A 27,213-nucleotide genomic window follows, 5' to 3' on the forward strand; every position below is an offset into this window, starting at 1 on the left:
ATCCATACTTATATAGAGTTGAAGTTATTGTGCCCTCTCTTCATTTAATTCGGACGGGTATACAGCTCTCCTGCAAGGAACAATTCGGGTTCGCAACTTAAACTTGACATCAAGTTGAATGGTGTCAAGCCGTAGTAACAAGTTGTTCCATTTTCCATTGCAGCTGTCTAACTAAAGAAGCTGGAAACCATTTTTCGAGCAATCTTCTATTAAAGATACGGACACTTGCGACTATTTGTTTTTCCACGATTAATTTTTTTCGCAAATTGCGTAACGTTTTCGTATGGCGTTGCTACGTTACCTATCCTACAGAGTCCGTTATCCTCTTTGATGTCTTACATTGAATGTAAGACACGCTCTTCAACATACTAGAGATCTTCCCTTGTCGAAACTGAAAACACGCAACAGTAACATGAACCATTCAGATCATTCGACGGTGTGGCATGTGAGAACTAGAAAGACGATTCCACTGCCAATAATTTGCTGTCTCGTGGTCGTGTGAATTACTGGAAATAATAGACCGACCAGCTAGAATAATTAATCCAAACGGTCTGAAAGGTCTGATACAGGTTTTATGGAGCGGGAGGGGGGGGGGGGGGTGAGGAGTCTACTAGATGGTGGTGGCTAGTTTGGAAAGAGCTCTGCATGTTATGAATCTCTTCACTGTTAACACCAATTATATTTTTAAGATGAATGTGTACACTCCCTAATACAGTTTTTATAGACTGACGACTTCATGCATATTATAATACACTGATGAGCCAAATAAACTGGTACACCTGCCTAATATCGCGTGGGACCCCCGAGAGCACGCACAAGTGCCGCAACACGACGTGGCATAGGCTCGACTACAGTCTGAAGTAATGCTGGAGGGAACTGACACCATGAATCTTGCAGGGCTGTCCGTAAATCCGTAAGAGTACGAGCGGGTGGAGATCTCTTAAAACAGCACGTAGAAAGGCATCCCAGATATGCTCAACAATGTTCATGTCTGGGGAGTTCGGTGGCCAGGGGAAGTGATTAATCACAGAAGAGTGTTCCTGAAGCCATTCTGCATCAATTCTGGACGTGTGGAGAGTCTCATTGTTCTGCTGGAATTGTCGAAAACTATCGTAATGCACAATGGACATGTATGGATCCGTCCCTTGGAAGTGGAGGCTTCTGCTACCGCTGGTACCGCAGCCTGATGTCCGTCCCTCACTGCGACAGCTCGAATTCGCTACGCTGAGGCATGCAGGGGCCAAGTCAGCTGCTTGCATGCCCGAGGTGCCGGAAGGATTTACCGATCGCTTTTCAAATGTTCAAATGTGTGTGAATTCCTAAGGCACCAAACTGCTGAGGTCATCGGTCTCTAGACTTACACACTACTTATCCTAAGATAAACTAACTTATGCTAAGAACAACACACACACATACACCCATGCCCGAGAGAGGACTCGAACCTCTGGTGGGAGGGCCCGCGCAATCCGTGACATTGCGCCTCAAACCGCGCGGCCATTCCACGAGGCGCCGATCGCTTTTGCGAAGGTCGCCGGTATAGCGTTCCAAAAATTCGCGCCTATTCCTCAGCTCAAATCTGGATTGAAAGAAGAGTGTAAAATAACCTTGGAAGGTGAAGGCAGATTAGCGCATGACTGCTCCTTAGTGGTTTTCCGGCCTGCAGTACTCCAAGTAACGAGATTATATTCCTGCTTGGTGAAAATTCCAAGTTCATTGTCGAATAAAATGCTTTATCATTCTTTATCAAAATATCATATTCCATGGAGCAAAATTCAGAAAATGCACTATTACGCACAAAAGCGTAAAATAATGCGCTAAAGGCAGAAAAACGCGGTTAATATGCCGGATTAAAGTGTAAAATGTGTCATATTAACTATAAAAAAAATCATAACGTCCAGTATGTACAAATGTATTTCTTATAAGGTCAAAACATACAAACAAGCATGGAAAAAGATGGTTATTTGATATTATTAAACAACGAAATGAATAACACCAGCGACTGGGAGGGGGTAACCACCACACACAAAAACAAGCTTTTCCATGGAAATTGTGCCTTTAATAATAACTATAACCGAAGTGAGTTTGATTGCAGATTACACTACAAAAGCGTTATCAGTAAACAAGAAAAGCAGCAGCTGACTCGATGACGAAAATGCCGGAGGAAAAATGAATTCACGATTACAGGAACGACGAAACAGCCAACTTTCCGCCTTACCACCAATATTTCCAACTGTCAACACTAGTCAAGGCAGTTGTGGAATCTCATTTCAAAAGGAACAAACTGTGCAAAAAAAAATGTTCAAATGTGTGTGAAATCTTATGGGACTTAACTGCTAAGGTCATCAGTCCCTAAGCTTACACACTACTTAACCTAAATTATCCTAAGGACAAACACACACACCCATGCCCGAGGGAGGACTCGAACCTCCGCCGGGACCAGCCGCACAATCCAGGACTGCAGCGCCTTAGACCGCTCGGCTAATCCCTCGCGGCACAAACTGTGCATATCAGAGACATCTGGCCAGTTACAGTCAAACACTAAGTTGTAATGGCAACAGACAGATAGTAGGGACCCTCTTGAAAAGTATCATCTTAACATTCATATCCTGATCTATTTATTACTTGCCAGACAGTAGATTATTCGTCTATTGGACGTAAAGTGCGCAAAATCTTATGACCACTAGTGTATTTGAGAACTACCTGAAGTCTCAGTTTTCGCTATAGCAAAATGCACAAATTCCAGTTTACACTTTGAGAAGTACAACACGACATGTTTTTGCTAATAGATGAATAGACATAATGCAACAAGGTTAGATGTTGCACTTTACTTTTTTCAAGAAGTGTCATTCAGTAAGTAACATTTCATTTATTCTTTTCCTACTGTATCTCTCGACCGGTCAGTATCATGCCATCAGATGTGCTGTAAGACATGTGGTGTGCTGCCCGAGAAGAAACTCAGTGAAAATTGAAAGAAAAATATCTTGGTCATTTGTGGAATTCACACAAAAATTTATGTGAAAACCTCCTTATGGGCAAAGTACGTTACATTAGGCTCATTCGTCACAATAGGCTTTTTTTGGGCTTTTAAACGCGTCAGTTTCGGACAGCGTCATCTTTGAGATGTGTAGGTCTGTATACATGTTTTTATGCACATGTCATTTAAAGATTAAAATAGGATTTCAGAGCTTCATCCAGAAGCAAGGCATGTCCGTTGCTCAAGTCATTGTCTGAATCTCGTTCTCAGTCACTCTCTTTATGTTCCATTCATAAAAAAAACAATTCGGTGTTGTAAAATAAATTAATTAATTTATCAGGCTCAATACTCAAGATGGAAATTTTTGAAAAAAAAACAACTAAAAATTAAAGATCGTTGGGCATCTGCGACATCAGATTTATGGAGCGTCAAGCTTTAGTTAATATTTTCGTTGAACTTCTTCTTGCAATTGTTCAGTCTACAAAATCTTTTTGTTTTGGGTAGAACTTTTTCAAGTACTAGTTTGAGAACAGGGTATCTCAAATCGAACTCGAAGTAGAGCACACTTTACGCTTTGAGAAATGGCGTCATCAAGACAGGTGACGCCTCCCTGCAAAACTTACCACATTTGTTAGTTATGCTTATGACAAGACCTTCTAGCAAAACATGTGATATCTGTTATCGTTTGACCGCGTGACTGCTACGGTGGTAGGTTCGAATCCTGCCTCGGGCATGGATGTGTGTGATGTCCTTAGGTTGGTTAGGTTTAAGTAGTTCTAAGTTCTAGGGGACTGATGACCTCCGATGTTAAGTCCCATAGCGTTCAGAGCCATTTGAACCATTTTTTTGTTATCGTTTGTGAGTAAAATGGCTCTGAGCACTATGGGACTCAACTGCTGAGGTCATTAGTCCCCTAGAACTTAGAACTAGTTACACCTAACTAACCTAAGGACATCACAAACATCCATGCCCGAGGCAGGATTCGAACCTGCGACCGTAGCGGTCTTGCGGTTCCAGACTGCAGCGCCTTTAACCGCACGGCCACTTCGGCCGGCTGTTTGTGAGTACTTGAGTCTCTACCAGCGTCAACATGCGAAGCTGTGCGGTCATTTTCCACAATGAAACGAGTGAAGAATTGTCTGTGGAACACATTGGGCAATGAGAGATAGACTGGGCAAGCGTTAATGTCAGTACCCTACCCTCTATCTTTTACAGCAAAAAATGTGAAATGCCAAGGCAAGACAAGGAAACCGGGGACTTTTACTATAGTTACAAAATCAAGTTCTGTGGTATTTATATGTGCATATAAAGAAATTTAATGTTATTTAAATAGGTGACAAACTTCAATTACAGCAAACATATTTTTAAACAATTGCTTATCTAAGAAGTTCATTCACATGTAAGACAAATGGCTGTTTAGTTGATAGAGCTATCCAACCTTCAATGATTATTCTGATTTTATGAGACATGGACAGTGTAAGAAAATAAAATTTTCGTTTTTTTTTTTTTTTTTGTAGTACTTTAGAAAATTTTTGTTAAATTGGTTCACTCAGTTTATAATTTTCCCTTTGCTGTCATGCAAAGGTAATGTGTAAAACATCTGCAAACTGCTAATGTGACTGGCATGTGGATTAATTTAGGATCAAATCTATTTCATTTTTTCAAATTAAATGTTTTTACTGATATTCTTTTGTTTAGAAGCTTTCAGTCTTTCTCAGTTGATCTGTTATTATCTTCAAACTGTATTTTTTTAGTCTTAGAAATAACAAACTCATCTCGTAAAAGAAGACTATATTTTGGAGGCCCTGTAAAAAAAAAAAGTGAGCATTACATCCACAGATTCAATGACGCCTGTACAAAAAAATACTTCACCATGTTGGACTTCATACACTAAACGCTAGGATATTTAAAATAATGGTTAATAGTTCACAGTAAGATTCTCTACTACTATTACATTTCGGAACTCATTCGCGACAATAAGGCCATCCGCATATAACTACTACAACGCGGACAATATGCGCGGCAAGAGAATGATCATAGCCCTACCGGTACTTTAAAATCCTGTGAAGAGAAACGACGCTGTGGGCTGCCATTATCTTTTTTCACCTAAACTAACCACGTTAGAGCCTGTAGTTATTGTCACCGTTCAAAACAAAATTTCTGTTTCCCAATCAATACTTTCTATGCGACTGTACATGGTTTTACTTTGCAACATCACATAAACTACAAATGCTATTGTGTCACTGAGGTTGGACCGCCTCCAGTGACATGATGTGCTCCCAACCAACCCCCGTTTCGGTCTACCTCAGAGCAGGGGACATTAGTGCTGTTTATAAGCTTTTCCCCGCTTGTGACGTCAGAAGGGTCACTTTTCACAATACCTGTAACTAAAATACTTTTGTTGGCACCATCTTAATATTTATTTAAGTTTATGAACGAACTGAGAAAGAAAGACATTTAGAAATTTTAAATTAATTGCAGCCTATCATTATCTTCTGCTTAAACTTTGCTCACATGAACTACATTGCTCATGTTACCTGTGATCAGAGCAAATACTAGCCTTTATACTGATCTTGCCGATATGACCTACACTATGTGATCAAAAGTATCCGGACACCTGGCTGAAAATGACTTAAAAGTTGGTGGCGCCCTCCATCGGTAATGCTGGAATTCAGTATGTTTTTGGCCCACCCTTAGCCTTGATGACAGCTTCCACTCTCGCAGGCACACGTTCGGCCACTGCTGGAAGATTTCTTGGGGAATGACAGCCCATTCTTCACGGAGTTCTGCACTGAGGAGAGATATCAATGTCGGTCGGTGAGGCCCGGCACGAAGTCGGCCTTCCAAAACATCCCAGAGGTGTTCTGTAGGATTCAGGTCAGGACTCTGTGCAGACCAGTCCATTACAGGGATGTTACTGCCGTGTAACCACTCCGTCACAGGCCGTGCGTTATGAACAGGTGTTCGATCCTGTTGAAAGATGCAATCGCCATCCCCGAATTGCTCTTCAACAGTGGGAAGCAAAAAGGCGCTAAAACATCAGTGTAGGGCTGTGCTGTGATACTGCCACGCAAAACAACAAGGGGTGCAAGCCCCCTCCATGAAAAACACGACCACACCATAACATCACCGCCTCCGAATTTTACTGTTGGCACTACACACGCTGGCAGATGACGTTCACCGGTCATTCGACGTATCCACACCCTGCCATCGGATAGCCACATTGTGTACCGTGATTCGTCACTCCACACAACGTTTTTCCACTGTTCAGTCATCCAACTGTTTACGCTCCTTACACAAGCGAGGCGTCGTTCAGCATTTACCGGCGTAATGTGTGGCTTATGAGGAGCCGCTCGATCATATAATCAACATTTTCTCACCTCCTGCCTAACAGTCATAGAACTCACAGTGAATCCTGATGCAGTTTGGAATTCCTGTGTCATGGTCTGGATAGATGTCTCCCTATTACACATTACGAACCTCTTCAACTGTCGTCGGTCTCCGTCAGGCAACAGACGAGTTCGGCCTGTACGCTTTTGTGCTGTGCGTGTCTCTTCAGTTTTCCACTTCACTATCACATCGGAAACAGTGGACCTAGGGATGTTTAGGAGTGTGGAAATCTCGCGCACAGGCGAATGGCACAAGTGACACACAATGACCTGGCCACGTTCGAAGTCCGTGAGTTCCGCGGAGCGCCCCATTCTGCCCTCTCACAATGTCTGATGACTACTGAGGTCTCTGATACGGTGTACCTAGCAGTAGGTGGCAGCACAATGCACCTAATATGAAAAACGTATGTTTTTTGGGGGTGTCCGGATACTGTTGATCAGATAATGTAATGCCGAGGATAATTTTGAAGTTCAGTGTACAAGCAACTACACGTACTGCTGTTAACTGTAAAACGGACAACGTTAGCAAATGACGCTGGTTCAGTTTCAATAACAAAATGATTAACAAGCTCAATCATTCCGTCATCAAACAAATCACTATTTCGGTATCAGCAGCACGTAAAACTTAAGTTCCTTTGCAATAACATCGATGGCAAAAAAGGAGACTAATTATTACAAATGATGAGTGCTAAAATGCGGAACAATAGTATTATTATTATTATTCATCACGTAATTAATCATACGATGAACATTAAAATAGCACTTGTGTGCGCATTCATAACCTACATCCTTCATCTTCGAGTTTCAGAAGACCCTAATATCGGCGGTGTCATTTGTTCTTCTCGTACGCAGTATACGTGATAAGAAATGGACCTCATTGACACATCAAACAGAATAATTAAGATAAAGTGTCTCTTTGTAACTCTGCATCAGTTCAGTTGTTTGAAATGAGCACTTGTCTTACTTTCTGTCAATAACATATTGTTGTTCTTAAGATACGTGACTTAACACAACAAGTCAATTGTACACTTTGTTTAGTTAAGGCAAGTGAAACATTACTTATAATGGGACGCTAGAGACTAGATTAACTTTACGATACTTATTACGTTTACCCTTCATTCGGTAAGGGTCCTCAGAAAACCAAAGAAGACCACGAACATTATTTCCACCTCTAGTATAGAGTTTATGTTTTAGAATCGCGTATGAGAACTTTCAGTTCTCTGTAACACACAAAGAACTAGCGGGAGAAAAATATTATGCCCTTTCTTTCCTGTTTGGTTTATCAATAACATTCTTAGTTAATAAAAAGTGATCCAAAATTTTCGGTTTGTGGATGATGGGATTTTATATAGAGAGAGAGATAGGGAGACTATAATTAAAGCTTCAGTTTCAAAACGCTCTAGAAAGAAAACCAGAATGTCGTCAAATTTGAACAGCGCATGAAGCTTCCTCGGGTTCGAGTCTCGGTCCGGCGCACAGTTTTAATCTACCAGGAAGTTTCATGTCAGCACGCACTCCCCTGCAGAGTGAAAATTTCATTCTTGAACGGCATATTATTGATGCGGGGAGGGAGAGGGGTGAACGTCACGGAATAAAAAAAAATTAACAAATATTTGACCAATAGCGTCAGAATATGCACACCAACTGATGGGCAGCACGCGACTTTCCTCGCGTCCGAGACGCTCAACTCTCTCCATGAGGTTGGCGACTCTTGGTAAAGCTCTTTTACAAGAACGCTAACTGTGCGTCAGTAGCCCTGCAGAAGTTTCCGGACACTCAATGAAAAATAAAAGGCATAGTCTTAGGCCTAATAAGGGTATGGAGAAAATGATTACAAAATTCGAAAGGACAGATTATTTTGAAGGGCGGTGTGGTAGAATTAGGAAGGCAGTTGATCCGGCGTCTGTTGAAGATAAACAATTTTTGATGTTGGGGAGCGACAGTCATACAATAATTTTTAAGTGAACACATCGCCATTTGATTGTATTGTTGTTTATTTAATTACGACCCATGTTTCGGCCTTGTATGGCATGACTGAGTTTCTGTCATTAACATACATTGCAGAACGTCAAGATCATGACCAATTTTGAGCTTAATGCTCTGCAATTTATATTAATGACATAAACTCAACCACTTGGAAATGGCACAGAAGGCTGAAACCTGGATCGTAATAAAATAAACAACAATACAGTCAAATGGCGTTGTGTTCATTTAAAAATCTGTTGTATGTGTGGCCATAGCGTTGCAGGAGGGGTTGAGGGGTGATGTGCAAACATGCAGTGCACGGAGAATTGCCCGAACTTTGGACATACCTGCAATCTGGGCGCATAAAATCCTACAAAATATTCTGCATTCCTAGACATACAAAATCATCTATGTTCAGGAGTTGCTTCCTGCTGATCTCCCCAGCAAGACAAACGTTTGCGCTGGACTTTCCTGCTCGCATGGATGTGGGCAATGAATGGCCGTGAAATTTTCTGTGGACAGACGAAGCCCATTTCCATTTCCACGGACATGTCTATACGCAGAATTGTAGAATATGGACAACGGAAAATCTGCACGCACGTCAACCGGAGCCACTTGATTCTGCAAAGGTGACTGTATGGTGCGGGGATTCAAGGCATCGTTTATCGTAAGGCCGTATTTTATTTAGGATATGAATCCTACGGGTCATGTTACCTGTACCGCCACTGTCAACGCTATACGAGTCTTTTGTGCTAGAATGTCATTCCAACCTTTCAACAACATGCATGTGTGGGTAGGATCATTTTTATGCAAGATGACAGTCCGCACATTGGACAGCCAGTGAAGCGGCTGCTGCAGAGGCGTTTCGGAAAGGCTAGAGTCATCAGCTGCAATTTCCGTACGTCGTAACCGTCCAGAACTCTTAATCTGTGGGGTTGTCTGAAAGATGCATTCGGCGCTGCAATTACGAACATAGCTGAATTGAAGGCAAGCGTTGTGCAACGCATTCTGAACGTGACCCCGAAGACACTCTGATTTGTTGCGGAACATGTTGTTTCTCTATTTCAGTTTGTGACAGAAACGGTGGACAGCGAACGGGACATCTTTTAGCCAGTCTCCCTACAGTTATAAACCGGTACCATTTTGCTTTTTATGAGGTTTGTGGTCCAGTCAACAAGAGACGTGTCATTTTGCTTTTTATGCAGTTTTTTGCCTCGGGACAGTTAAAAATCAGTTTTTGCCGTAGTGAATGAGCTTTCCTAAGAGTGCCACAACTTTTGACTGCCGAACTTGTGCAGTCATGCACATTGAACAGTACGGACGGTGTAATGTGCAACTCAAACCATAGCCGTTGTAATGCGATTCATCTGTCATTTGTAGTCAACCCAGTTTTCGTTGAGAAGCCTGCACCGCCGTCTATTGGTAAAATTTTCGTTACAATTTCTTTTAATCCATGATATCTCCCCCGGCCTCAATAATATGCTGTTCGATTGTCTCTCTTATGAGTCGTCAGGCTAATTTTCTCTTGAATTTGGGCAGATATTTGCAATTTCGTTTTTGTTTTGTGTAGCTGGAGGCAGCACAAAAGATTACTGTTCGTCAAATCTTTCACGCGACGCCCATTGTCAACAGAAGGTGTGATTTGTTTCCCATTAAAAAGAACATTATTTTGAAATCAGAATTTTGCGTGTCCATTCGATAGAGCGCTCCAAGATTAGTCTAGTCTGCTACTCGTTTTATCGAATTATACGAGGGTTGGAACTATTTATTCACAACCGATACAAAAGAGTTACATGTTTGCACCTGTTACTGTCCTTCAGAGTCGTCACCAGCGTTGCGTAGAACCCGTAGCCAGCGATGTGGAAGGCGTAGTATACCGTTAGCAGAGCCTGTTCTGTTGATGGTGCGAGTGGAGCGGTCTACTGCCTGTCGAATTTCTGGGACAGTTCTGAAGCGAATGCCACGAAGTGGTTCCCTCATCTTCGGAAACAAATCAAAGCCACAAAGACTTACGTCCGGCGATTAAGGTGGATGATACAGTATTCCCAGTCCCATCGACGGAACAGAGCAGCTACAGCTTGCGCTGTATGCGCCTGCACATTGTCGTGCAAAATGTTGGGTGGGTTGCGCAGAAAGTGTCGCCGCTTCTTTCGCAATGCTGGTCACAGGTAATGCTCCAAAAATGAACAGTAATATTGTGCATTGACGGTCCGCCGTGGAGGAACGTAATGCGTTAGGATAACACCATCACAGTCGTACACAAGAATCACCATAACTTTCACCATACTGGGGCTCTGACACACTTTCGACTTTCGCGGCGATCTATAATGACACCATTCATTGGATTGGCGTTTCAGTTTGGCTCGTACGATGTGGCCCATGTCTCATCCAGTGTTACGATACGGTGTAAGAAAGCCTCTCCTTCACGCTCGTAGCGCTCCAAGCGCGTCTGAGCAGCGTCATTCCGCATCCATTTCTCCATTTCCGTCAAGTCATGTGGAACTCATCGTAATGCAATTTTTCGCATGCCCAGGCATTCCTTCAGGATGCGAATCACAGTCGTATGCAGTAATCCGGTTTCGTGGGCGAGCTCACGAATCGTATGGCGTCGATCACTGTCCACTAACGCGGCAACAGCATGCACTTCTTCTTCAGAGACGCTAGAACGATCTGCCCGATGCGTATCTGCCACAGTTTGCCGACCTTCGTTGAAGGCTTTTACCCAACGTGCCGCTGTTATGTACGGCCATGCCGATTCACTACACGCCCCTTGAAGACCTTGATGACACTGTCGTGCTGTACGACCTCTGGCACATTCAGTATTGATCCAACTTCGTTGTTCCTGTTTCGAAAACATAGTGACACCGTTACGTCAGACCGCTCGCTCACAAGTGACTGTGTCTCCCTCGATGGTGCGCACGATGGTGACGTGGGACGGGCGAGTCCATTTGCTCGCAGGTAAGGTACGAATGTCAACAACACGTGTTGTCAGCGACAATAGTAGATTCCATTGCATAGTGTCTCCACAACAGTGTTGCCACTACTTAAGTTCCAACCTACGTATTAACAGATACAGTCAAATGCGAAGAATAATCAACAATCCAGCAGCGCTGCATGCCTGACGGTAGCAGAAGGCGTGGGCCGCGACGGTGCAGTCACTGTGGAGTACCAGTTATTCTTAAAGTTTTACTGTCCCTGTTAACACGTATCGATAAAATACATATCGCACTAAACTAATCAAGAACTACTCTGTCAAATGATCACGTAAAATTCCGTTTCAAAAATAATTTTGTCTGTGCCGGGATACCAAACCACGCTTTCCGTCGACACTGGGAGTCAGACGAAAGACGTGATGGGCACTACTTATTTGGGCTGATTCCAGCTACGCAATGGAAAAACGTATTTGCAAATATTTGCTGAAACACCAGAGATAAAGCTCCTAACGTGTGTGTGTGTGTGTGTGTGTGTGTGTGTGTGTGTGTGTGTGTGTGTGCGCGTGCGGAAGTTATATGTTTATATTCACACGAAGAAACTGTTGCGAGAATTTTCGGGTGTATAACTTTTATCCAAACAGTTTTTTTTTACTGATGGGTTATTTAGTGTCTCCCCGTTTCAGAGACAGTGATTAGCCCATTCTGCTGGGGTCAAGGGGTGTCTCAGCCTCCACATTGTGTCCTATTTTTAGTTTCACGGAAATTATTTTTGTGCCAACATTTCTAGAGACTCCACTTTTGGTCCCTCTTTCCATGATACAGCCTCTGTCCACTTCAGCCGCCTCCCTTTTTACGCAAACGTTCCTCTTCTTCTCGCTTAACAACGGCCAATCGTGGCTGCTTTGCATCTCCCCGAGTTTTACTTTCTTGCTCAGCTGAAAATTCCATAGCTATCGAAAAAATACAGGATTTAGATGCAGAGTCCATCAATAAATTGCAAATATCCTGCCACATATTTTATCACCTATAATACAATAATTTACGATTTACCTCAACTTTATGGATTACAGGATATTGTTTTGGGAAATTAGCATGGATAGGGAGGCAAAAACTCAGTGCCGCGTCTCAGGATGACTTCGAGCGTCGATTTCGCTCCAGACCTCAGTTCCTAACGTCTCTATCTTGTCTGGTTTCGGTTCTTGAGAAATAAACAGATGTCATTCGTCTACAAACGGACAGACACCTCACTGGCAACGTCCCCAGTAGAGTTCAAGCCGTCATCAATAGGTGTCCACACACTTTTAATGAGATAGTGTATGTTCTGCTACAGCTACCCTTTCAAAGATTATAAGGTGATTCAAACAGCGTTGTTACGTTTGCTTTTTATTTGAACCACATATGTCTTTCTGATGGTGACTTATTACCTTACAGTTGAGCAGCTCACATAGGCTGTAACTAACCTAGAGAAAATCAACAAGGGCCCATTTAGAACCGAACAAGTGATTCAGTAACGTAGTTTTCACAGTAAAGATCATTCTAACTAAACAAAGTGCCAGTTGACTGTTTGTACATTCCGATGCTCAAGTTCTACCAGGACAAACTTTACGTAATGAATGATGGGCGACGATTGACTGGCATTAAAGTTTACGTAATGATTACTGGACGCAGAACGACTGTGGGTTCGTGTGCTATGTCTATTGAAAGACGTGAGCAGGACTGTTCTTACAAAATGTTAAAATAAAAAGCTGTTACATTTTAGGTATTAATATGAACACAGAAAAAATTTAAAAAAATGCTTAAACACGTTAGGTAGAGACGCTGTTTAAGGCTGTCCCTAAATCAGACACATAATAGTTCTCTTGTGTGGTGCGAAAGTTTTGCCGTGCTCTTTGATCTACAAACGCCCGGAAAGAATTTTCTGGAAGGCTAAATTTTCTAACCGGAGTACTTAATTGACTAACATGACATTTTGGTAAAAGAATACATTTTTTGGATCATAAACTTTAGTCCTACAAGATAATAGAGGATTACGTTATAAGATTAGAACATCCTAGAATACTACGATTTTTAATAGGAATTCCTTTTATTTTTAACAGAAATAACTTTTGAAGTACTAAGTTCACATGCAAAGAAATAAACCAAAGAGGAGAATCAGTGCTTTTAAATAAGGTACGTCAATCCTAAAACACGATTTAAATGAATTGCAAATTTGGAGTATTTCTTTATGGGAAATGTTTCCACCTCCACTATCTACACCACTGTTACAGGAGACTGTAGATTATAAACTGAATAATTAATTTTCGTAAAAGAAGAAACTGGAGATTTCATATACTCAAAGCACATGGTTTATTACTTTATCTGTCTTCGGCAACTGTAGTTGTTTATATCGAAGTGCCAGCAACCAGTTGCACAAAAGAAATTTAATTTCTTAAATGATTTTTGGCACTTAGTGCCCTTCATCAGAAGGCTATAACTATCGCATTAATTGAGAGTGTCGATACTAAGATTCATGAAGCCTATTTCTGTGGTCATGTGGTTCATGGTGCCTGCACAAAAAGGTTATGAAGAAGCCAGACAACAAGTGCAGACATCTTGCCAGAACTGGAGCTAATCAGCTAATGATTAGCTGGTTCAAATGGTTCAAAAGGCTCTGAACACTATGAGACTTACCATCTGAGGTCATCAGTTCCCTAGAACTTAGAACTACTGACACCTAACTAAACTAAGGACATCAACACATCCATGCCCGAGGCAGGATTCGAGCCTGCTACCTTAGCGATCGGGCGGTTTCAGACTGAAGCGCCTAGAACCGCTCGGCCACACCGGGAGGCCGGTTAGCTGATATAAAGAAGAACAAACAACAAGTGTATACATGATAACGGAACTGGAAGTAATCAGCTAATCATTAGCTGTTTAGCTCTAGTTCTGGCATGATGTCTGCAATTGTTCTCTGACGTCTTTGTACCATTTTTGTACAGGCACCGTGAAGCACATGACCACAGCACTATGCTGCATGCTGTTGACACTCGCAAATAATGTGATCGTTATAAGCATCTGAAGGAAGACGCTAAGTGCCCAAAACTGGTTAAGAAATTAATTTTGTTTAACGCAGCTGTTTGCTGATTATTTCGATACAGACATGATTTATGTGTGGTATAGAAAAAAAATTTAAGATGTGTAATCATAGGGAGCTGAGCTATTTCTGTTTGCTACATTTCACAATGAGTGGCACGAATGCGTCAGTAGGTGCACGTACTGTTATCAGTCGGCTGTGCGGGTTGTCGAGCGAACTAGTACAGGCCGGGTGAGCCGGCAGAGAAGCGAGCGCAAGCTACTCTGTGGACGGCCCGCTCCGCTCCGAAAGCAATCACAGCCCCCTTGTTTACAAGCTACTCCATGTTCCGGCGAGTGCGGTCCCCATTCATTACTAACTAGCAACCACCGGGACCCGACCACACCACAGCGTCGGCGGCGGCAGCGGCTGCGTCGGAATCCTCGCCAGGCCGACAACACACACACAAACACACGCACACACACACACACACACACACACTTGTTTAAGCCGCACAGCGTAAATTATTGAGCTGCAACCTAGGAGCTAACTTTCATAAACCAGAAACACTGGCACGCGCGCGCTCCCTCTCCGCACTCAGGGCTCGGGGTGATTATCCATTAAAATGAGGTTAACTGTTTGTCGGCCGGGATGGCACGCGCGAGAGATGCCGCGGCCAGACACGACCCCGACATTCCGCGTATTAAGTCAGCGCAGAAAACGCCCGCACTCTCTGCTCTACTTTGCGTTTTATTCCCCTCGGCGGCGGAGACCCTGGCCTCGGGTAGCTTAAGCACTGTTTTCGTCATTGTTTTCTGAGTGTGCTCCAACTGGAGTCCAGTCACAATTTTCCTAATTAGAATTTGTGTACCAAGTACCCAACCCGCCTCATAAACAACGAACTACAGCACGTCGTCTACACCTCAAATGAGTTACATTTCAGTTACTGCACCATCTACATGATCTTTCATAATGTGGTGGAAGGATTCCGTTTGTCAAGCTCCCGGTCATCCAACTTGATGCGGACTCAAAATGACAGGAGACTGCAACGTACGTCGTTCTGGGAAAATATTATGCTTGCGTTTAGCCTGTTACTCCAAGTAGACTCTAATTTTACGATTTTCACCTATCCAGATGACTGAGCCGGCCGATGTGGCCGAGCGGTTCTAGGTGCTTCAGTCTGGAACCGCGCGACCGCTATGGTCCTGCCTCGCGCATGGATGTGTGTGATGTCCTTAGGTTAGTTAGGTTTAAGTAGTTCTAAGTTCTAGGGGACTGATGACCTCAGGCGTTAAGTCCCGTAGTGCTCAGAGCCATTTGAACCAGATGGCTGATGGCCGTCAACCGCTGCATGACATTCAACCACAGATCTTCATAAGATGACATCACTCACATCCGCTTTATATGTACAAAATACAAAATCGAGCCGCATGGTCTAAAGCGCCTTGTCGCGGTCCGTGCGACTCCCCCCTCCCCCTCCCCCCTCGGGCATGGTTGTGTGTGTTGTCCTGTCCATAAGTAAGTTAGTTTAAGTTAGATTAAGTAGTTTGTAACCTTAAGGACCAATGACCTCAGCAGTTTGGTCCCGTAAGTCCTTGCCACAAATTTCCATTTTTTACAAAATCGAAGAGAAATAGATAACCTTTTTGCAACAATTACGTCAGCTGGAGGTGGAATTTCTCACTAGAACCACCATTCCATTTTTTTGTGTAACCCCACAAACAATAAGGAGCATTTTATGTTGTGTACGACTACATACACAACGGTAAGGAGAGGTGGGCCACAGAATGATGTGGCAACTGCTGTCGCAGTAAACCTGGACAGGAGCAGAATTATTAACACACTAAACAGATAATTTACTTACTTGTCTTTCTCCAAGAGTATGAAGACTCATTGCAAATAATGCAGCAAGAAACAAAGTCCAGCTAATACAACAGCAACGACGACGAGATCTCTGAACTAAGGAGGAGGAGGAGGAGGAGATTAGTGTTTAACGTCCCGGCGACAACGAGGTCATTAGAGACGGAGCGCAAGCTCCGGTGAGGGAAGGATGGGGAAGGAAATCGGCCGTGCCCTTTCAAAGGAACCATCCCGGCATTTGCCTGAAGCGATTTAGGGAAATCACGGAAAACCTAAATCAGGATGGCCGGAGACGGGATTGAACCGTCGTCCTCACGAATGCGAGTCCAGTGTGCTAACCACTGCGCCACCTCGCTCGGGATCTCTGAACTAAAGCTACAGCCTTGCAGGCATAAAATGTTATCCAAAATTGTACTGAATGTTTTCTCAGAAAATTGTTTTGAGCAATTAGTTCATATCCCACTCGAAGCGTAAATGGTTGCGAATGTATACTTGACCTCTTAGCAACAAATAATCCTGGATTAATTTTTTATTTACTCAAAGACTAGTTTTGGGCCGGAACCCATTTTCAATTGAAATGGTTTTAGTATTTTTCGAAGCACCATTTGACTATCCGTTACGATGATTTGAAAATGGGTCCCGGCCCGAAACTAGTCACCGATTAAATTAAAGAAAGTGAAATTTGCATCTTGGCTGAGTTCTCTTGGTACCAAATACCTGCAAAATGATCTTGATTACATGCTTTTGTGCAAAGAATGTTTTTAGCATCTAAATCTACATGGTTACTCTGCAGATCACAATTAAGTGCCTGGCAGAGGGTTCATCTAACCGCTTTCAAGCTATTTCTCTAAAGTTCGACTCTCGAACAGTGTACAGGAAAACGAGCACTTAAATCTTTCTATGCGAACTCTGATTTCTCTTATTTTATCATGATGATCATTTCTCCCTGTGTAGATGGGCGCCAGATGATTATTTCCGCAATCAGAGGAGAAAGTTAGTGATTGAAATTTCACGACAAGGCCCTGTCTTAAGGGAAAACGCCTTTGTTTTAATGGCTGTCACCTCAATCCACGTACCATGTCCGTGGCACTCTCTCCCCTGTTTCGCTGTAATACGAAACGAGCTGCCCTCCTTTGAACTTTTTCGATGTTCTCGCTCAGTCCCATCTAATTTGGATCCCACACCGCATAGCAGTACTCCAGAAGAGGGCGGACAAGCATAGTGTAAGAAGCATCTTTAGTAGACCCGTTGCATTTTCTAAGTGTTCTGCAAATAAATCATAGTCTTTGGCTTGCTTTACACACAGCATTATTTATGTGGTTCTTCCAGTTCAAGTTAGTCGTAACTATAATCCAGAAGCATTTAGTTTAATTTGCAAACTTTAGATTTGTGTGATTTGTCGTGTAGCAGAAATTTAGCGGATTTCTTTCAGTACTCATATGGGTGACTTCACACTTTCCATGGTTTAGAATCAGTGGCCACTTTTTGCACTACACAGCCGGCTAAAACACTTTGCAGCTAGTTTTGATCATCTGATGACTTTACAACATGGCAAATGGCTGCATCACCTGCAAACAATCTAAGAGGCCTGGTCAGATTATCACCAGTGTCGTTTATATAGATCAGAAACAGCAGAGGACCTACAACACCTTCTCGGGGAACGCCAAATATTACTCTTGTTTTGCTCGATGACTTTCACTCAGTTACTACGAACTGTAATCTTTCTGACAGGAAATCACAGATCCAGTCACGTAACAGAGGCGACACTCCACAAGCTCGCAATTTGATTAGAAGGCGCTTGTGAGAAACTGTGTAGAAAGACTTGTGGAAATCTAAAAATATGGAATTAGTTTTACATGTCCTGTCGATAGGACCCATTACTTCGGAGAATAAAGAGCTAGTTGTGTTTCACAAGAATGATGTTTTCTTGATCCAAGCTATGTGCGAATAAATAGTTTTCTTTGAGGTAATTCGTAAGGTTCTAACACAGTATATTTTCCAAAATCCTGCAGAAAATCGACGTTAGTAATATAGGCCAGTAATTCAGCGGATTACTCTTACTTCCTTTATTGGATATTGGTGTGACTTGTGCAGCTTTCCAGTCTTTAAGTACGAATCTTTCGAAGAGCGAGCATTTGTTTATCACTGACAAGTATAGAGCTATTGTATCAGCATACTCTCAAAGGAACCTGTCTAGTTTACAATCTCGTCCGGAGGCCATGACAGCTTGTTTGAAATTTCATGCCTTTCATCTACAGATTTGGTAAGCTATATGGCATTAAGAGAAGAACTTCCCAACATTAGTTTGTTACAGCAAATCTCAGTATTAATTACAAGTAGGACATGATTAGCCTACCACAAATTGACATTATTTCTGCATGAACACTTACTTCAGCATTCACATCTCTCAATAAGGAATCGAGTGGGAAAAAGAAGAGAATGACGGAACCTGACCCTTTACTAAGAGAAAATTACGAAGTGGGGGTGGCTGACATGAAGGCACCAATGAGGATTGATAAACCGGGAAGTAATTTGCTACAAGGAAGAGAGAATAGCAAAAGAGGACCCCTTACGCATGCTAGGCAAATCACTGGAGCAGTCATCTCACGATCCGTAGCTTACTACCGTGCAAATGACGGGTTTCTCAGCCGCGAATAATTACTGTTATATTAAGCAGTACTAAAACCAAACAATTGTCACGTAGTCCTAGGGTCAGGAACAAAGCAACAGGCTAATGTCTCATGAATATTAAAGCTTCTAAAAATATTCATTTCACTTACAAAATATTGAATAGAATACAACTCGCTGAATGCGAAACAAATGCATGAAAAGCGGCTGAATGTACGTCGCGCTGTTGTCCACGTGCATGAGACCTCACGGACAAAAACGTCTGGTGCTGAGTCCAAGACAGCTTAACATTCAATGAATTTCACACGCAAAAGCATAAAAAATTGAAGCAAGAATAGATAGGAAAACAAGAAAGTGCAGATGCTTTCAAGTTTACTGAATTCCTATACGCATCAAGACTTTGTCTAAATCTGTGTCCAATAGGAACATATGTTTACTACCCATTGCCAGCACGAACACCCTTCCTCAGCCGCAGTCAGCCTGTCTCAAACTGGAGATGAGAATTTGTAGTGGCGGAAATTGGTGCTCGTCATTCTGGCCAATGAGGCCACGCAATATCACCGCGGTGAACTACATGTTGTTCTGGCAAGTAGCCAGAATGCAGCAGGATGGCTCGTAATTCGCCAAAAATTAGGCAGGGGGACCTTTCTGCATCACCAGACATGTAAAAGAGGGAAGGTTTCAAAGAATGATACTGCTACTTTGGAGAATGAGTAAAGGCGACTCTCTGGCCCCTAAAAGGCATTCAAACGAACCAGGCATACTTTCGAGCTAAACAGTCTAGGCCGGGAAAGCATTCCGTTATGGCTACTTGAGAGACACTGGAGATTTTAAGAAAATAAAACACAAATACCTTTCTCCCAGACTCTCTCAAGTATTAGCGTGGTTTTAGGTGTAGAAAATTAAAGACCTACAGGATGCCAGATAAGAAACGATAAAGATGCCATTGCAGGATTAAATATTACAAAAATATGAAAGATGCGAAATAACGCAATTTTCAGTGGTCTTGCTACAGCAGTCAGCTCTGCGATGAATGAGTATGTCGCATCAGCCAATGATGTGAGGTGCTGTGGCATGCACACTGCGATGGGAGAAGATGGCAGCCATGCATCGAATATGACCCTCTTTCCTTGGGCAGGAATGACCCTGTGCTGCCCCACTGCCTCGACACTAAGTCTGGAAGGTGGACTTAGTGCAGGAAGCTGGTACACTGCGACAGTGCAAGAAGCTAGTATTGCGACAGAGACCTGAACTCGTGACTGCTGCTGGCCGCTCCATATGGTCTGCTCATCTCTCATAGTCCCAACGTCCTGTTAAAACTGCTGGGCTGCAAACGAAACTGCTACCAAATTACCACTATCTATACGAGGTAGCAGCACACCTGTCTGCTCACGTTGTCAGAAACATCACTGGAACTGGTCGGTGGAGAAATCCTGTCGCCTGTGCTGTATATTACCGCTGCGCTGGCAGGTTTCACCAAGTGCGTCTGGCCTGTCACACAATAAGTCAGCAGCGCTGTTGCTGTAACCAAAATGACAACACCCCGCATTTCTCAGTTACCACTAACTGCTGCAGTACTTCACCAGGTTGTTTTTGTTGTGGTCTTCAGTCCAAAGAATGGTTTGATGCAGCTCTCCATGTTACTCTCTTCTATGCAAGCTTTTTCATCTCCCAGTACCTACTGCAACCTACATCCTTCTGAATCTGCTTAGTGTATTCATCTCTTGGTCTCCCTCTACGATTTTTATCCTCCACGCTGCCCTCCAATACTAAACTGATGCCGGCCGGAGTGGCCGTGCGGTTCTAGGCCCTACAGTCTGGAACCGAGCGACCGCTACGGTCGCAGGTTCGAATCCTGCCTCGGGCATGGATGTGTGTGATGTCCTTAGGTTAGTTAGGTTTGATTAGTTCTAAGTTCTAGGCGCCTGATGACCTCAAAAGTTAAGTCGCATAGTGCTCAGAGCCATTTGAACCATTTGAACTAAACTGATGATCCGTTGATGCCTCATAACATGTCCTACCAACCGATCCCTTGTTTTAGTCAAGTTGAGCCGTAAACTCATCTTCTCCCCAATTCTATTAAATACCTCCTCATTAGCTATGTGATCTCCCCATCTAATCTTCAGCATTCTTCTGTAGCACCATATTTCGAAAGCTTCTATTCTCTTCTCCTCTAAACTATTTATTGTTCACTATCACTCCCATACATGGCTACACTCCATACAAATACTTTCAGAAACAACTTCCTGACACTTTAATCTATACCCGATGTTAACAAATTTCTCTTCTTCAGAAATGCATTCCTTGCCATTGCCAGTCTACATTTTTACATTTTATATCCTCTCTACTTCGACCATCATCAGTTATTTTGCTCCCCAAATTTCAAAACTCATTTACTACTTTAAGTGTCTCATTTCCTAATCTAATTCCCTCAGCATCATCCGATTTAATTCGACTACATTCCATTATCCTCGTTCTGCTTTTGTTGATATTCATCATATATCCTCCTTTCAAGACACGGTCCATTCCGTTCAACTGCTCTTCCAGGTCCTTTGGTGTCTCCCAGAATTACAATGTCATCGGCGAACCTCAAAGTTTTTATTTCTTGTTCATGCATTTTAATTCCTACTCCGAATTTTTCTTTTGTTTACTTCAACAGGTAATCCCACAGATTTTCCCACAAAATAATAGCGTAACTAAACACACTCCATATCCCGTCTCAACACAACTTCAACAAACTAATTCTTCCAGACAATGAAATCTGCCACGATATTTATCCGTCCTACCAACCACAATTCCCCACAGCGCCTCCACCCACCTCTTCCCCTCTCGGTGCTGCGAACCTGCCCGCCCACCCACTGAACTCTTCTTCATTCTGGAAGGCACAATGGATCACATCAAGTATGCGTCTATCCTTGGGGACTATGTCGACTCCTGCATGCAGTTCGTTTTTCCTTGGCACAGTGGTGTCTACCAGCAGCACAAAACGTCGTGTCACACTGCTTGTAGAGGACAACCGTGACCCGAAGAGCACCAGGATGAGTTTTCCACATTCCCCTGGTCACCCATCGAGTATCTGGAATCTGTGGGACCACTTCGATCGGGCAATTCGCGCCTCAATCGAGAAGTCCAGCGTAACTGGTCATGGTACTGGAGTCGTCATGACTTTACATCCCGATCGGTACCTTCCAGAACTTCATCGGATCTCTTCCTCCACGTCTCGCAGCAGCCCGCGCTGCAAAAGGTGGTTATTTTGACAAGTGGTCGCGTTAATGTCATTGGACAGTGTAGTTTTCTCAAGTGAAGGGTATGGCGTGCAACGTCCGTCGGCAGGAGAAGCAAACAATCAAAGCTGCTAAAAAATCTGACTTTTATTCAACGTTGTCGTCACGACGAGGTCGTACGGAAGTTCGCAGTGGTCAAACACCACGTACAAGCTGTTGCGGTAAACAGAAATTTACGGGAAAAGGTTCAAATGGCTCTGAGCACTATGGGACTTAACAGCTATGGTCATCAGTCCCCTAGAACTTAGAACTACTTAAACCTAACTAACCTAAGGACATCACACAACACCCAGGCATCACGAGGCAGAGAAAATCCGTGACCTCGCCGGGAATCGAACCCGGGAACCCGGGCGTGGGAAGCGAGAACGCTACCGCACGACCACGAGCTGCGGCCAAAATTTACGGAAGATGAGCGATGTTTTCGCGAAGGATAGGATACACCATGCAAGAAATGATACCAACGCTTGCTCCTTAGGTGGTTGCCATCTATTTCAGTCGACATTCTTCTCACCATTGGATTGGAAATGGGTATACACGGCTTTGACTGCACATTACGAAGCTAATTTGACCAAGACAACGGCTTTGAGCGCCTTAAGCGTGGACAAGGAACTGCTGAGCCCTGCGGCGTTCACCGCTAATGAACTCGACGAAATCACTGTCTCGGTGCTAAGTAAACGCCTCAATCTCGTTCCAGCTCCACGAACGCTGCCAGTTGCCGATATTAGAGGGGTGGAACAAGCACTCAGGAAGCAGCAGATGAGGTAAGCCTGCTATTTGCCGGATTTTATTGACAGCCATGCCATGTAAGTCCAACATGAGTCGGGAGGAGAGAAAGGGACTGAAATTTATTGAGAAAGACGAATTGTCTTATCGATTGACAACGGAAATGCTGCTGAATACATACGATTTTCATAACAACTCTGGGATAATAATTTCAATAGTTACACCTCGTAGGCACTGCTAGTGCTGCAAGCCACTCTGGAGAAGGTGCGCAAACGATCTATGTGCACTTACCGATTGACAACGGAAATGCTGCTGAATACATACGATTTTCATAACAACTCTGGGATAATAATTTCAATAGTGACACCTCGTAGGCACTGCTAGTGCTGCAAGCCAGCCTGGAGAAGGTGCGCAAACGATCTATGTGCACTGATGGCGCCACCTCAGAACGCACGAATTCTGTGATGCCACACTTACGTAATCTAGCGAATCAGATGCTGTTCTTTGGGCATAAAAGTAGTAACCTCGCCAGCTGCACGACAGGCGTAGCCCCTGAAGGGAATGATGAAAGTAAGCATCGAAAGCTTGAAATTTTATCAGGATTTGACGCGGCGAGTTTACAGAGAACTTTTTATCCCAGTCAAATGACAGATGAAAAAATAAAACACTTCTAAATTAGTAAATCAAGTATTTCTTGACGACTTAGGATACATAAAGTTAACTTATTTCTCTATGTAGTCAAGTTGTAACACAATTTTTTCCCAGTTACTTTTAGTGCGTCTTACTAGTTATCCAATATTCGATGTTCGTTTGTACCATCAGATTATTTCCTGTAGTTTATAACACCCACGTTTTTCTTCCATATAAGACAAATTTTTTCAGTAATGACTGCCTAACACATTCGTTTGAGAGAAGCTTTTCTTCCTATTGCCAGTCTGCCTTTGATATCCTTTTTATTTCTCCTCCAGTTATTTCTTTTGTCATCCAAATAGGAAAATGTAGGTAATAATTTTCGTGTTTTTACCTAACCATATACCCGGCATCACCTAACTTAATTCTACTACATACCGCTACCCTAGTTAAACTTTTATTAATGTCCGTTTTGTAATGCCTTTTGAAGGTTACTTGCATTCGGTTCAATTGATCTCTCATAGTTACTGTGTCATATTTTAATTCAAAGCTTATGTCTGACTATCTTGATCATAAATTTGTTCTCCAGGTTTCGTCTCAGTTTCCTTTACTGCTTTCTCTATGCACAGATGCAGTAATAAGCGAGATAGGCTACATCCTCGTTCATTGTCGACTGCTGCTTCCTTGTCATGTATTTCGACTCATTACTTCAGTAAAGTTTCTGCCCGTACTTTTATGTTTTCACTGGCATTGACTGTATGGTTTGCAATTTTTTTTATTTAATCGAATTTTTATATTTTTTGGTCCGTTATTGATGTGTAAAACAACACACTGTGCCAACAGTGCGAAACAAAATACCAGTTTTCGTAGTTCTAGATTCAAATTTTCCTTAATAGCGATAATTTTTTTAAAATCTTTTCATCCCTTATTTAACCCCTAAGAGGTGGAATTTCGAAAAATCCCTTCTTAAACGATGCCTACAGTCTAAGGTAACCACCCTCTACGAATTTCAAGTTTCTATCTTAGCAGTTTGGGACGGGCGATGATGAGTCAGTAAATCAGTCAGGCCCTCTTTTACCCCTTTAATGAATAAGTGTCCAAAAGTACTGACAAATGTATTTTTTTTTTCTAACCGGGAAGAAAAATACAAATTTTCATAGATTTAGCATTAAAATGCTTTCATAATGAAACATTTGGATAAAACATTTCATCCCATATTTCTAAAATCACGTAAAGACGTATTTTTTATTCCTGACCAATAAATCAAATACCAGTTTTCGTAGACGTAACTTTAAAAACGCTTTAGTAGTTCTTTAAAAACGATTTATTTAAAAAAAGAAAACTTTACCCACAATTTCAGCCCCTTGTGGGCTGAATTTCCAAAAGTGCTGAAACACGTACTTTTTTCATCTCTTATTTCATCTCCTTAAGTGTGGAATCTCGGAAAATCCCTTCTTAAACGTCAGTGACTACAGTATAAGATCAACATCCTCTCTAAATTTCAAGTTTCTATCCTTAGCGCTTTGGGCTGGGCGATGGTGAGTCAGTCATTCAGTCAGTCACAAAAATTTCCGTTTGGATATAAAGATAAAAGTATCAGAATTAGAAGGATAATATACCTGTCAATATTGCAAAAACTTTCTCTAAATCCTTCTAAATCTTTCTTCCGAAGTTCTCTGCCAGTTGGTTCCATAGCTACGTCTTGAGCGTCTTCCTTTTTTCCACATTCTAACATTTGTTGTGATCTCACTGCGCGTCAGTCACAAATAAATGAAGTGGTCGTATGGCATTGTAGATCGGGAGTCACCGTCTTGGCTGTTAAGTCACCTGGTTCAAATCTTTCTATTTGACGCCACCTGGGCGACTTATACGTCTTTGTTATGAAGACTGTATACACTCCGTTATAATCAGTACACACTTAAGACCCTCAATTTTGAGGCCAGCATCGTACGTAATTGTGGTACCGATAGCTACGATGCCACTGCTTAGGTTGGCACTACGTCAGACACCGACGACAGCGCCCTCTAGCCGGCGCTGGAGAGCTCTACGAGCATCGCTACAGAATCTGATCATTTCATCAGGTGCAGCCAGCCAGGACACTTCGCTTCAACTACGCACCACCTTGCAAGTTACGTAATAACTATATCTGCAGCACCGAGAGATTAGTACCTTTTCCTGTTCCTGTTCCTTGCCCACGCGCCGCCTCCCAGGCGGGATACAAAACTAATGTATATTATTACCGTTCAGAATGGGACCCACGACTGCCCCTGTGGTGACTCATTCGAACTCTCGTCCAGCTGCTTCCCGTGGTGAAGTGCTTCGCGTGCTTTAACGTGAATTCGTTTGGGTCAAGAGCCGCGGAGATTATTCTCAGAGACGTGCAGTCGGTTTGACAACGAAGGATGTTTTTGTAACGAACGTGGCAGCTGGCGGTGCGTTACTTTTGACGAGAGCGCGCACGTGCCCGGCGAGCTAAAAGGCAGGACAGCGCCCGAGGAACACCGAGCGGCACGAGGACCTCTCGGCGCCCGGGCCCAGTGATAGCTACTCCACATTTTTTTAAGTGGCGACCCTTCCCTCTCTGCTTGGAGAGGAGAGCCCAGGAGAGCTTCAACAGGCATTCACGTCGGATGAGCGGAGCTGCAAGCGACCTCGTGCTGGGCTGCCCACCTGAGCGCTGACTCAGCCCTGCGCGCGCTCACACACACACACATGCACACACACACACACACACACACCCGCGCGCGCGCGCGCGTTGTGGAGGGGAGGGAGGAAGCCGGACAGGCGCCCCGCTGGCAGTGAGTCAGGCTTTACGCAGAAGCCGAGGATCTCCCTAATTGGTTCACTGCGCTCTAAGTGACTCTACAGTTGCAATATACCCCTTGCTGTCGGCGAACACAGGCCTTTATGAGGCAGCGACCCGCAAGGACGGAAAAAAATAAGTCAACAAAAGGTTATTTGTGTGAGTCAACACAACTGAAGTACACTTGGCGAGGCTTACATTGGACGTCGGCGACCAGGGCTCGAGTGATTTCCTTTTCATTTAGCATTAACTGAAGACAGGGAGAATTCAGTATATAGAAAATACGAGAATTTCATAATTTCCTTCACGCACACACGATTATTTCTTTGTGTGTTAAATTCACATATACGACAATCAGATTTGAGACAGTTTAATATCTACAACTCCATTAGGGACCAGATAAATGGACAGAATTAAATAACACAGCAGACAAAATCTCTAGACAGTTACAAGTAGAGTTCAATAGAGGGAGGTCATGGAACACAGACAGAGAGGACGGAGATCTTCAACTAATGATAGCAGTACTGAGGAACTCGATGATCATATTACTGATAATGATACAGACACAGATTTGGATAATTTAACTGATTCACACTCATAACATTTTGTTGTATAACTTTGTATAAAGTTACGTAACAAACTGTAATTAAATGTGGCAGTGTGGTTGATTCAAATGCTAAACATGAATTACAGTAGAGCAGGTTTAGATACAAAATAGGGTAGAAAAATTGCTGGTGAGAGGGCCATTGCTCAATGATATCATTCCAAGCCCTGCCCATCACACCAGCATCACAACTTAAAAAAAAAGATGTACTATCTTAACAAGATCGCATTAATCACTATAGATGTTGGATATAGATACACAATATGAGAACTAGTATTTCGTGTTAGGCCAAGAGTGGTAAGGCTCGAGGAATGTTCCGAGATTTTCTTCTCATGGCCTTGTTGGTGAAGGGATATTTAGTAAGTATC

The sequence above is a fragment of the Schistocerca americana genome, chromosome 5 (genome assembly GCF_021461395.2).
Source record: "Schistocerca americana isolate TAMUIC-IGC-003095 chromosome 5, iqSchAmer2.1, whole genome shotgun sequence".
Classification (NCBI taxonomy): Eukaryota; Metazoa; Arthropoda; class Insecta; order Orthoptera; family Acrididae; genus Schistocerca; species Schistocerca americana.